This window comes from Echinops telfairi, unplaced genomic scaffold (genome assembly GCF_000313985.2).
Source record: "Echinops telfairi isolate 266 unplaced genomic scaffold, ASM31398v2 ScPeMD7_7410;HRSCAF=8448, whole genome shotgun sequence".
NCBI classification, from domain to species: domain Eukaryota; kingdom Metazoa; phylum Chordata; class Mammalia; order Afrosoricida; family Tenrecidae; genus Echinops; species Echinops telfairi.
The window spans coordinates 1,645,050-1,657,325 of NW_022111310.1; the positions used below are offsets into that span (position 1 = coordinate 1,645,050).

At 53.3% G+C, this 12,276-nt stretch overlaps 1 protein-coding gene across 1 annotated transcript in view; it reads right to left on the minus strand.

Moving 5' to 3' along the window:
- Positions 1 to 12,276, minus strand: part of SHB (SH2 domain containing adaptor protein B) — a 114,442-nt gene that overhangs the window by 31,052 nt on the left and 71,114 nt on the right. The gene's annotated exons all lie outside the window — the stretch shown is intronic.

The following is a 12,276-nucleotide window of genomic DNA, read 5'->3' on the forward strand; positions in this document are numbered from 1 at the left end:
CACTGAGTGGCCCCTTCCAGGCCTCCCTGTGCCCACCCACCCAGCTCCTGTCAGACTGAAGATACCTGCAGGACTTCAGAGTGACTGTCAGATTTCATTTCTGAATAAGCAGCAAAGGTCAGAACTTTCAGGAGAGGACACCTGGCCTGGCCCCAGCTGGGTAACTGCTGCTCTAGATGAGGCTCCGAGGGAGGAGACATGCATCTGGTTCATTCCAGAGGGGGCTGGAAAGACTGGCGGCTGGAATGCTAACCCAGGTGCTTCCTAGTCAAACAGGTTATCTGCACGTACTCCGATCACAAATACCTCCTGTGCGCTGGGGCCTACCGCAGGCTGCCCCGAGGAAGCCCACTCTTTCCAGATGAGTGGCCCATGCACCTGAGCCCCACTGCCCTCGCTGGGAGGATTCTGCTTCACAGCGCCCCTAAAGGCAGAGCGGAGCTACTCCGCAGGGTCTCCACGTAGTTCTCCCACGGCATTGCTGGAGGGCTCAAACGGCTGACCTTCCGGTGGCAGCTGAGCACTTCACCACTGCACCACCAGAGCTCCTGTTGCACATGTGCCCACCCCACTGTCATGAAGGCCAGGGCTTTCCAGGAAGGGCAGGGCCTGGGCCTGGACAGCCAGGAGGCTGGAAGGGGCGTGGGAAGCCATGTTTCCTTGGGCACCAAAGGGGCCCACAGAGGTGAAAGCAGACATGAGACCTGATACCACAAGAGCCAGACCCACAGAGGGCCATGAGATCAGAGGTGCCCCAAACTCACCTTGAGGCACCCCAAAAGGGTTCCAATGGCACACAGAGGGGTGGAAGCTCACAGGTGTGGTCTTGAGCAAGAGCTGCTGCTAAATGAACAGCGTTAACTTCTCCCAAGAATCTTGCTTCTTGGTGGGGCTTTATGGGCTGAGGGCCCGCGCAAAGGGATGGGGGAAGGTCAACCGTGTGATGGCTCCCTAGGGGTCACTGAGTAGCACCCTGCCAGCCTTAATGTTGCCGGTTAGAAGTACCACCTGGGCTACTATGTAACACTAGGTTGCTTCATTTTTACAAAGCAGGAAAAAAAAAAAAGAAACTTTGTATCACCACTTTGTAAAGCACTCATCTTTGCCAAAACAAACAGGAAATAAGCAAATGAGAACAAAACCATCGACTAGAGACAATGGTGTCTGGGGAGGCCCAGCTCAGGGCCTGCTTTCCCACTGGTGAAGAGCCTGCCAAGTGCGGGCAGCTGACGGTGGACTGCCACACGGAGACGCTTTCCTTGACAACTAAGAAGAACCATCTCTGTCGTGTTCTTTGGAGAGCAGAGCCCCTGAGTGACACAAGCAGTTAATGGGGTTGACTGCTGAGCAGAAGGAAGTCTGAGGAGTGATGGGGTGTGTGTGTATATTTCTGCTTGGGCACATGGGGGGATTGCTGGCCATGAGTTGGAATTGGTTTGACAGAAATGGATTGGGGGTCCTGTCCCCCCGCCCCCCCCACAAACAACCCCCCACCCCATCTCCCCTTTCTCACTACCTCGTTTTCAGGCCACTAAAAAAGCAAATTCCCTCCTGTGCACCAGGGCTCGCAAGGGGGCACAGGGGCGGCAGTGGGGGAAGACTGGGGCCTGCTGCAGGAAAAGGTGGCCTGTGCTTCCACAAAACATGGCTTTATTTGGGAAACCTGCCTCCCAGTCACCCTGCCTCACAAGCAGAACCGTCAGCCCCTAAAAACACTCGGCAGCTTACTCAACTCTGCATCGGAAGCATCATTTACTCTCAGGCACCGCAGCATGGCTCACAGACGCTCTTCCACGGGGCCCCCAAACATCACCAGCGACTTCTGCCTGCCTGGCTCATGCTGGGAGCCCAGCCCCCTCTGTGAGTGTGTGTTGGGTAAATGAATGAGAACTGACAGCCAGAAACCACTCTTTACCCTCAAAGAGCCACTTAATTTATGAAAGTCCCTGATAGCAGTGATAAAGTAGCTGGCATAATATGCCCAGGGCATCCAGTTTAGCATTACACAATACTCAGAAGACACTGGTATTCTACATAAACACAGGACTGAAAGGAAAACCTGTGCAGTGGATAGACTAGCTATTCAATCCGAGGGCCCTGGGAGGGCACCTCTCACACAGGAGTCATGGTTCTAAGTGCATTCACAGGTCCCTGAGGCAGGGAGAGTTACAGCACACGGCCGGCCGGGGTAGTGGCGTCATACATAACGGTAATTATTAAAACGAGAGTCTCCCTGTATTTACAAGGGGAATCCAATTTTTCATTAAGGTCCCAACAATAGGGAACAGTTAAGTAAATTATGGCACGTTAACTGGATGGAATATTAAACAGCCATTAAAATGACAAATTTGAAGATTATGTAGCTACATGGAAAAGCGTGCATGAAATTATGTGAAGATAAAAGGGAAGACTGTTACGTGTTGAGGTTTTTTTACTGTGTCGAGGGCAAGCTGCATACTGTGGGGCCTCCCAGACACGTCCTGGGCACATGTGCAGCGCCCCAAAGGGGGTTCTGGCTCCCTGTTTAGAGACTGCCGAGAACGTCAGCATCACACACGTGGCCTGTAATAGTGCAGCTCTGGTGACGGTGCTGTGAGAGTGCATGCGGATACACTCTGATAGAGAGCCGAGAACTGGATATAAGATGGTAAACAGAGACTGTGTGCCAGTGCAGGGGTGACGGCAATGTTATTTTTAGTTGCTTTAAATAATGAATAAAGACACTGGTACAGAAGAAACTTAATGACGGCAGGAAGCCAGGAGCATCAGTATGATTTCCTGCAGGTTGGGCTTGTGAGAGCTGCACCTGTTTCGCCCTGAGAACAATTCCTTATGGGAACATCTTCCCTCCCAGACATGGTTCACCAGCAGCCCCCCAGGAGACGTGGGCCCCCATGCAAGGCCCCCCCCCCCATGTCTCTAATGACCAGCCTATCCTTCTTATTACCCAGACCAATCAGTGATGGGCCAGAGACTGGTGTTACAGAGGAGCTGGTGACTGTATGTTTTAAGTCACCCGTTATCTGAACATCCCCCTCTATAAATTCATGGAGAATGACCTTTAATATGGGGTGGCAGGCTGTGATTTCATGCCTCTTAGGCAGTGAGCAGAAACATGAAATTGACAGGGTGGGGATTTCTCTTCGACCTTGGGAGGAGAAAGGTTTTCAAGTAGAAATACAAATGTTGAAGGAATGAAAAAACAGAGCACTTTCTTTAGAATCAGAGAATGCTAGAACTGGAAGGGACACACTCAACCCTTTTAGCACCCAGATGAAGCAATTGCCCCAAGGGCAGGGAGTCAGGAGGGCTGGGTAGGCGTCCTGCCCAAGGTCTACCTGTAGGCCAGAAACAAGCTGATGGGAGTGTGGGACCCAGGACACAGCCTGGAGGCAAACAGGAGCCTCCTGATGAGATGGGACTGGGGGTTCTTTTCAAGAAGCTTCATTTTGCTCCAGTGTTCAACTCTGAGCATTAGTACTATTTTGCTTTGGCTGTCAGGAAGCTCTGCTAATTTTGGTGTTTAACTGCCGTAGCTCTATTCACCTAAACTTCAAGCAGTTTTACCCTCTCCCTCCCCTTTTCTGTGGATTCTGATTACTAACAGCCACAATATATACAATTTTTAAAATTATGGGCACAGTCTTAAATCTATATTTTAAAAATCAGTTGGACACATATCTAAACAAAAAATAAGCCCAAACCAAACCATAAAGTTATACATGGTAAGAAGACCAGAAAAGTATCTCTACCTGTCCTTTAGGAATAGAAAAGCAAGAGTGGAGCTTGGCTCTGGGAGGCTGTGGCAATGAGCCAGCACACCCCGGGTGTTCTCACCTGCACCCAGCTGCCCCTGGCTGAGCATCTCCCTACTGTCCAGCACCCCAAGACAGAGAGACACCTGAGGGGGCAAGAGAGGGCCAGAGCTGCCACCAGAGAAGGCTTGGGTATCTTAGCGACACTGGAATCTAAGAACCTAGAGAGCTAAGAAGTGGTTTTCTGCCGGAGGAGACCGGGGCGGCCTTCCAGCATGTCAGTGTGGATGGGGAGCATGGGGGAGCTGGAAGCTCTGACTGCTTTATGAGGCCGAAGTGAGGCCCCAGAGCCTCTGGGCAGGGAGAGGCTGGCATAGACCTGCAGGAGCCAGGCTGGAAATGCAGGCCCCTCACCTCTAATTTTCAAACCTGCTTTGTCTGGGAAGTCACACCAAGCCTCAAATCACAGGGTGGGGAGGGACTGGGGCACCCAGTCTCTGCCACCACCTTCTACTTCTCTAAGTATAAGCCTCTACTTAGCCTGTGGTGGGTGTGTCCGGTTGCTGTGACCATGAACAACGGCCACTGAGGCTTGGGGTAGTCACCTGAACCCTCCCACAGGGTCTGTCAATGCCTGGGCTCTGTATCCAGACTGCTAAGGGGACAGGTGGACTAGACTCTGGTGTCAATTGAAGAGTCCAGCCAGTGTCAGGAAGGACTCGTGGCTGGAACGATGTAGCCATCATGGCCCACCCACTCCAGCCCCAGGGCCCTTGTGGTGACAGGTACATGGCGCCCAGCTTGAGACTCTCATCGGACAGCACAGACCAGTCCGAGTCCTTGGGCCTGATGCCCAGATGCAGTGGGGACCCCAGTTTGTACCTGTCAAAGTGGGTGCAACCAGTCCCCACTTTGGAAGGTGTTGAGGGGAGTACAGGCGTCCACAGGCGGCACCCCAAGAGCACACACTGACTGCTACTCTGACCACGGCAAGTCCTGCTGATGCAGGATCCCCGCCTCCTCCAAGGCTGCGTGGTGCCACCTCCCAGAGCCACAGGGTATGGAGCGAGGCCCGTCTAACAGCACTGACAGGCCAACCCTCCCAAGGGTGGGAATGGTTTCAACACCAACCTCTGAACCAATTTCCTTTCTGGGTTCATAGCTTCTGAACCCTGCGGCTGCCCTGGCAAGCTGACACCACGTGGGAGCACTGCTCAGGACCGGTGTCTGTGATTGATGCTGGGGGAGGGTATGAAGGACACGGCAAATGCCATTCCCTTTTCATCCCATTTCCCCACACACTTTTTGAGGGGCTCAGTGACCAGGCATCTAGTGACCACCTGTTATAGATGAGGAAACTGCGGCTTGGGGAAGACAGGGCCTAGGCCCCAAGTCTCCTAACACCTGGATCTTCCTGCCTTTGCCCAACTGCAGTTTTCAGCAGTGTGTCATACTCTGGAGGTGGGGGCATCTATTTCTGTCAGGTCTCCAAGGTGCTAACAACTCACCAGCACCTCATCCTGTGCCATGAGCTCCGCAGGGGCGCAGGGCAGCTGTTCCTAATTAGACATGCGGCCCAAACACAGCCACATTTGGAGGCGCCACAGGAAAGAGAAGACAGGACTCTCTCCTCATCTGAAATGTTCAAACATCTGCTGGAGAGACCCTTTGCCCCCTAGCCAGGGTTCTTCAATGAATGTGTGAATGCAAGTGTCCTTTGGAGCAGGGGGTGGGCATCTTGAGGCAGCGGACTCTGGGGGTTGGGTGTCATGTTGCAGACTGGCCTGCAGGGCAGGAGAGCTCAGAGACAGAGCTGGAGAGGACCCAACACCTCACACAAGCGGCAGGCCCGCTCCTCCTCTAGCTGGTCCAGTTTCCGGAGCTGTCTAGAAGCCAGGAGACTGACTAATTGGAGTTCTCTTACCAGCCCTTTTCCAGGCGTGCACAGAAACACCCAAGCACCAGAGGGTGAGTCCTGCGGAAGCAGGAGGTGTGGGCAATAACAATGGTCCCTTCGGAAGGAGCAGAGAGAGGCCTGTCATCGCCTGTACTGCTTGCTCTTTCATGCTCAGCCCAAGGTCAGGGTGGCTGCACTGTGGTGGGAGCTCAGCGCCTGTCCTGATGTAAGAGGCCACGCGGGCCTGGCCACAGAACTCTCAGCAGCCCTGCTCACCCCACGGAAGCGGATGCCCTTCCCCCAGAGCCAGCTGCTCCAGAGGGGTGAGAGCAAGTCTCCCTTCAGAGCGGCCACTTTCTCAGGAGGCGGTTTAATTCGAGTCAGCTGTCAGACCCAAAGTCGTGTGTGTGTGTGTGTGTGTGTGTGTGTGTGTGTGTGTGTGTGTGTTTTCTTCCAGAGACATCACGGAGCCCTAGTGTGTGCTAAGTTGGCTGCTCTGCCAGATGGCAACCAACAGCGTGATGAGCCCCGCCCCTGAGCCAACTCCTGGCTCAGCAAGAACACCTGCACACACAGCACATGCCAGGCTCCTGCCTGTGCTGGGCACTGCCCACCCACACAGCCCAGAGTGGCGAGGGGTGGGGTGGGGGCTGTCCTCACGGCAGAAACAGATGCTCAGGTGGGTGGGCATGTTTGCTCCCACTGTTGCCGTGTGCTGGGGTGAACTTCCTGCACCAGAGACAGAAAGGAATGCCCCCACCCCCTGCCCCAGGGGCTTCGGGAGGCTTCAGAGAGGCGTACTGGTGGCGCAATGGCCAAGGCCTGGGCTGCGTTATCACAGAAAGCTCAGTGGTTCCAGCCCCGCAGCAGCTCCACAGGAGAAAGGCCTGGCCACCTGGAAACCCTGAGGAGCAGGGCCACCCTGTCACACAAGGGAGGTCTCTGGCTCAAGATTAATGACACGGTGACAGCCAGCAACAATCACAGCAGCAGACAAGAAGTCTCTGGAGGGGAGCCTGGGTCACAACTGTGAATGAAGGGCCCATGAGCAGAGCCCACCGGAGGAAAAGGAGGGTGGTAAGTGCATCGGGAAGAGGCACAGATGAGGCAGAGTCAGAGAGCCAGGATCCTGGTGGGAACTGGAGTCAAACAGCAGATGGTTTAGGCTGCCTGAAGCCTAGGGCTCATGAGGAGGAGGAGGAGGAGGAAGAGGAGGCAGAAACTCGGGTCTGGCTGTGAGGGCCTGGGCAGGGACTGGACAATGTGGGCAAGGAGCCTTCATAGGGCCTCTGCTTTCACAACAAAGTCCTGGAGAGGCTGGCAGGAAATGCCAGGGTGTGGTGACTGGTGGCTGATGACCTGAAGGTCCAGCCCTCCAGACAATGGTGTGTGTGTGTGTGTGTGTGTGTGTGTGTGTTCCACCTTTCAAGAAGTGAGCACATGTCAGTAAACACTGTGTAGATAGGCTGGCATTGCCCCTGGGGGAAAGGGCAGAGGCCAGGCAGAAACAACCTTGAGAGAGGTGGGCATCCGGGACCCCACACCACAGGCACAGCCCCAGCAGGGACTGTCTGGGGCCTCCTTAAAAGAGGCAGGCCTGTGTCCTCTGAGCATCAACAAAACAGACTTACAAAGAGAGCCAACCCCCTGCCCCCTACCAGCCAGCCGCAGTCTTCCAGTCTGCTGGGCACTGAAAAGCTTCCAGAGAAGCTCAGGCCAAACTAATGTGATCAAGCCACAGGGGGTAGGCTGTCATGCCAAGCTGGTCACAGCCACACCGACAACCAGTGGGACTTGACCACTCACAGAGAGCAGCTTCCCCTCCCTCCACCTTCTCACAGAACTGCCGGAGTGAGGCCAAGCAGGGTTATGCCTTTAATGATGCTGCCTTCCCACCTGAGATAAGGACCCTGCAGACAAGTGAGCGGTCTCTCTAAGTGAGACAGTGATGGAACTATGCAATCCTGAGTGCCAAGTGTGCCTGCTGTGCAGGGCTGTGTCCCCATTTCATCCTCATAACAATGGTCACCACTGCCAGGCTACAGCCAAACTGTCCTGAGTGCCAGTGCTGGCTGGGCTCCAGGGCCCCTGCTCTCGGCACAAGGTAGCTTCAAGACCAAGTGGGTGCTCCCTCCACTGCACCAGGTACCACATGCCAAGTACCCTCAAGTCACCAAGGAGGCAAGTGATGGTGACTCACGTGCATGGGGACAGACTCAGGGCACACCCACACCCCCCATCTGCACCTAAAGGCATCTAGGGGAAGCCCTGGCCCCTACCTGCAGCAGAAGGCAGCCTGAACCCCATGCCAGGCTGCCCAAACCCATCTGGCAGTGGTAGCAGCCCTGGATCTGAGGTCACAGGGTCACTGCCTGTGTCAAGGGGTGTTGCTGGCATCATGCCCTGTGCAGCTGCCAGGGGCGGAAGTAGCTGGCTGAGATCTGGCAAGCTCTTGGGCCCAGCCCAGCTCTCTCTGGGACTGCTGGAGAAGCAGCACTAATCCCCCCGTGACTTAAAGACCACCTTAGCCTTGTGCATGGAACTAGCCTGGCGCTCCACTCACTAGCTGCATGAACTCAACAGGACACCTGGTCACCAGGACTCAAAATCATGGCAAGTGAGGTGGGTGGGGCTTAACTGGATGATTTGAGTCCCTCATTCAGCTTCTACAAGGGACGGACACTCAGGCCTGGCTCTCATCCCAGCCATGTGGTAACAGGAGGTACAGCATCTATGCCACCTGTGTGGGGTCACTGGCCTCTCACCCAAGTCAACTTAGTAAACTCTGGAAGTCTGCCACATGACGGACTGAGAAACTATCCAGGGAGACTCTCCTCCCCAACTAAAAGTTGGGCCTTCTTTTCTCTATGAAGAAGCCCTCTGCAAAAACCAGTATGTATTACTTGGATGGGCTGCCTGTCCAGCTCCCTTGTCCAGAAACACTGTTCCTGCAGAGAGCTGGGAGGGAAGGTGGCCTGCCACTTTGTTGACCAGGACAAACTAGCAGCTGCTGGACCTGAGACCAAAAACCAAACTCACTGCCATTGAGTCGATGGCAACTTAGAGCAAGTAAAGGACAGGGTGGAACTGCTCCTGTGTTTCTGAGACTGTAACTCTTCGTGGGAGTAGGAAGCCCAGTCTCTCCGATGGAGTGCCTGGAGGTTTTGAACGACTGACCTTGCAGTTAGCAGCCCAACGTGTAACCACTACACCACCTGGGCCCCTTATATCCGAGAGAGGCACCAGACTGGTACACATTTGAGAGTTGAAACATGTAGCAAAGATATCGTGACACCTGAGATGTTGGAGATTGAACGTACCTGGCCCAGGAAAGACCACCTACCCAAGGCCAACCCATCTTTACCAAAGAGACCAACAGCAAGACTCCCTCTTACTGCACAGCACTTCATGGTCCACGCACCCCTTCTGAGGTATTGGGCTATCACTACCCTCTGGTAGACATTCACTGTGGTAGGACAGCTGGCCTTCCCACACCTCTCTGATGAGCAGAGTTGGCTGCTAAGTAAGTCTGAGTCCACCCGAGGCCCCTCAGGAGGATGAGCTGGCAATCTACTTTCTTGACCATTGAAGACCCTGTGGAGCACCCAACAGGTCATCACGAGCCGGAAGCAACTCAATGACCACTGCTATCAAAGCCACAGAGTGAGAGAGCCACCAAGCCAGGGGCAACCGGGCCTTCCCGCTCCTGCCCCAGCAGCCTCCCCCCACCCCCCACCTCACCCCTGCCTCTCTTGTACTTCTTAGGGTCAGAGCACATAAAACCCTACTAAGTACTTTTGTTTGAAACTGGGCTGGGAAGGGAAAGGTGTGTGGGGACCTGAAACAGACACTGTTCAAATGACTTTCAAGCGGCTCTTTTCCATCCACAGATATTACAGATCACACCAGCCAGACCACCATCCCCAGAGTTGTTTGGGAGGAAACATCTGGATAATGAAATTTTTATGATGGAAAAAGAAAAAGAGAGTCCCTTCTTTGGACCCTACAAAGGTGTGCTGCAGGAAAGGCGCCATCAACTCCTGGAGCACAAGGGCAGGGTGCGCCTTGAGATTCGGAGAGGTGGCAGCCATGATACTCCTGGGGAGCTCTTCCTCTCCTAGCTCCTCAGCCTGACACTTGGCCGCCCAGAGCAGCACATCCCGGCTGCTATTCACTTTGGGACCGCGGTAGAGCTTCCAAGGTGAGTCAGGGGCAGCCTAGGGTTCAAGGAGGAATCCAGCGCCATGGTGTCCTTTTCATGTAGCTGAGAGAGAGGCCATTCCCTGTCGTGATGCTGGGCCTTCGAGATGCTCACTCATCTTGGAGGTTTCGGGAAACATGCACATGGGTACCTTGCCCCCATCCCAATGCCTGAGGGCCAAGTTCAAGTCTAATCCACCGCCAAACACCCATGATTCCCAGCACTGGGATCCACAGGTGTTCCATAAATACTGGCTGACATAAGGAAAGAAGAAATTGTCCTTTGCAGAGGATCATTTGGTAGAGGAAACAGAAACGCCCCGTAACCTGCAGGCCCGCTTCTGGAGATCTCGTCAGTGGAAACTCCCAGATACATATGCAACACGCCGTGCACATGACTGTGTGCAGCTGAATGAAATGAATGAGTGAAAAACCGAGGGACAGTGTGGAAGCTACAGAGGAGGGCAGGCGGGCGGCATCAAGGGACAGAATGCACTGTGCCAGAGCCACACAGTGATGTCATATGGAGCCTTTCACCCTCTCTGGTGACCTCAGACAACATTGGTCGTGCAGGGCAATGATTGGTAGGAGAGCATTCTTGGAGGATGTGCACTCTGATAGGCAAGTAGAAAAGGGCCCAAAGAAGCCAGCAAATTACTTACCGTCCCTGTCAGGATAGATTTTAACACCATAATTCTAGATGTAGAGTTTCTTCTCCAGAGCACATATTTTGGGTTGTGTGTAATAATTGAGACATGTTTGTATAAGGAGTACTGGTGGCATAGTAGGTTACCCCAAGGTCCACAGTTTGACTGCCAGCTGGTCCGAGTGAGAAAGACGAGGCTTTCTGCTCCAGGAAAGATTTAGTCTCGGAACCCCACAGGGGCAGTTCTGCTCTGTCCTGCAGGGTCACAGTGAATCAGAATCCATTTGATGGTGATGGGTGTTTGGGGGGTGAAGTGGTTGAGGTGGCACCTAGAAATCACCCTCTTTGACATCCTTGTTGTTCACAGTAGCCCGAGTGGGCATCTAGAGCATCTACTAGGAAGCAGGCATGGTATTGGGAGTTCCTCCTAAGCCTGAGGGCAGGAGAGGAAGCTGAGGTCCACTAGGAAGAGGGTGTTGGGGGAGCTGGCACATCAACTCTATCCACTGTCATCAGAGGCCGTTGGGCAGCCCCTGAGAGGGGAGCCCCCCAAGAGTTCAAGTGGAGCAGATTCCAGGCAGCAGCTTCTGCTCTGGGGCTGTTTGTAAACCACTTCCATTCCATGCCACACTACACTTTTGAAATGGACAACTTGGGGCTCAGAGCAAATGGTTTTGATTTTAAATCCTAAGGCAGTGGTTCTCAACCTGTGGGTCACGAGCCCTTTGGGGGGTCAAATGACCCTTTCACAGGGGTCGCCCGATTCATACCAGTAGCAAAATGACAGTGATGAAATAACAATGAAAATAATTTTATGGTTGGGGGTCACCACAGCATGAGGAACTGGATTAAAGGGTCATGGCATTAGGAAGGTTGAGAACCACTGTGCAAAGATGTGCATTATCATTATAGCATGGCTTCAAGCATGACCCTGGCCATCCATGGAGACACTGGGTTTTTTTTTTTTTTGGTTTTTTTTTTTAAATTGCAAGATCATTCCTTTAATGTTAGCATATTAAAAATATTTAGAGGTCATCTGAATTTCATGAAGTATTAACTCATTTTGTGTATTTTTTTTATTTTTTAGTGAAAACAATGCCTTTTACTAATTTAATTAAAAAAATTTTTTTTCTTTTTTTTCTTTTTTAACATTTTATTAGGGGCTCATACAACTGTTATCCCAATCCATACACACATCAATTGTGTAAAGCGCATTTGTACATCGTTTCTCAAAACATTTTCTCTCGACACTGGGTTTTTAATAGACACATTAACGACCTGGAGTTAGAGTCTCAGCGCCATATACCATACAGGTCCAAGGGCAGGCCTGATGGCTGGGGGTCATGGCTTCACTGCGGCTGGCTCCCACCCCTAGGTTAGCTACTGTTTCTGCTAAGCCATCAGTGCATATAATTCCCATTGGCCACCTTGATCAGCAAGCCCTGAACCGAACGCCAAGCCCGGAAGGATGATAACAGGCTGGTTACCGTTTGGGGGTGGGGGGTGCAGGGATGCAGGAGGTGGAGTCCTCACTGCCCACTTGCAAGATCCTGGCCAAGAAGATCAGGTGGGATTACAAGCAGCTCCAAAGAGTGCTCATCCACAGGGCTGACACGGGCCTCCTTGATCCAACAGGGACAAGGATGTGTGAAATGCGAAGTTACCTGGGGAGGAGCCTATGGGTCTGGACTCTGGGGTCCCCGGGGGCCTGAGGGGTGAGGAAGAGAGCTTCACTAGGGCTGTCCCTGCCTCGGTCACCTGCTGAGCACCTACCTGCA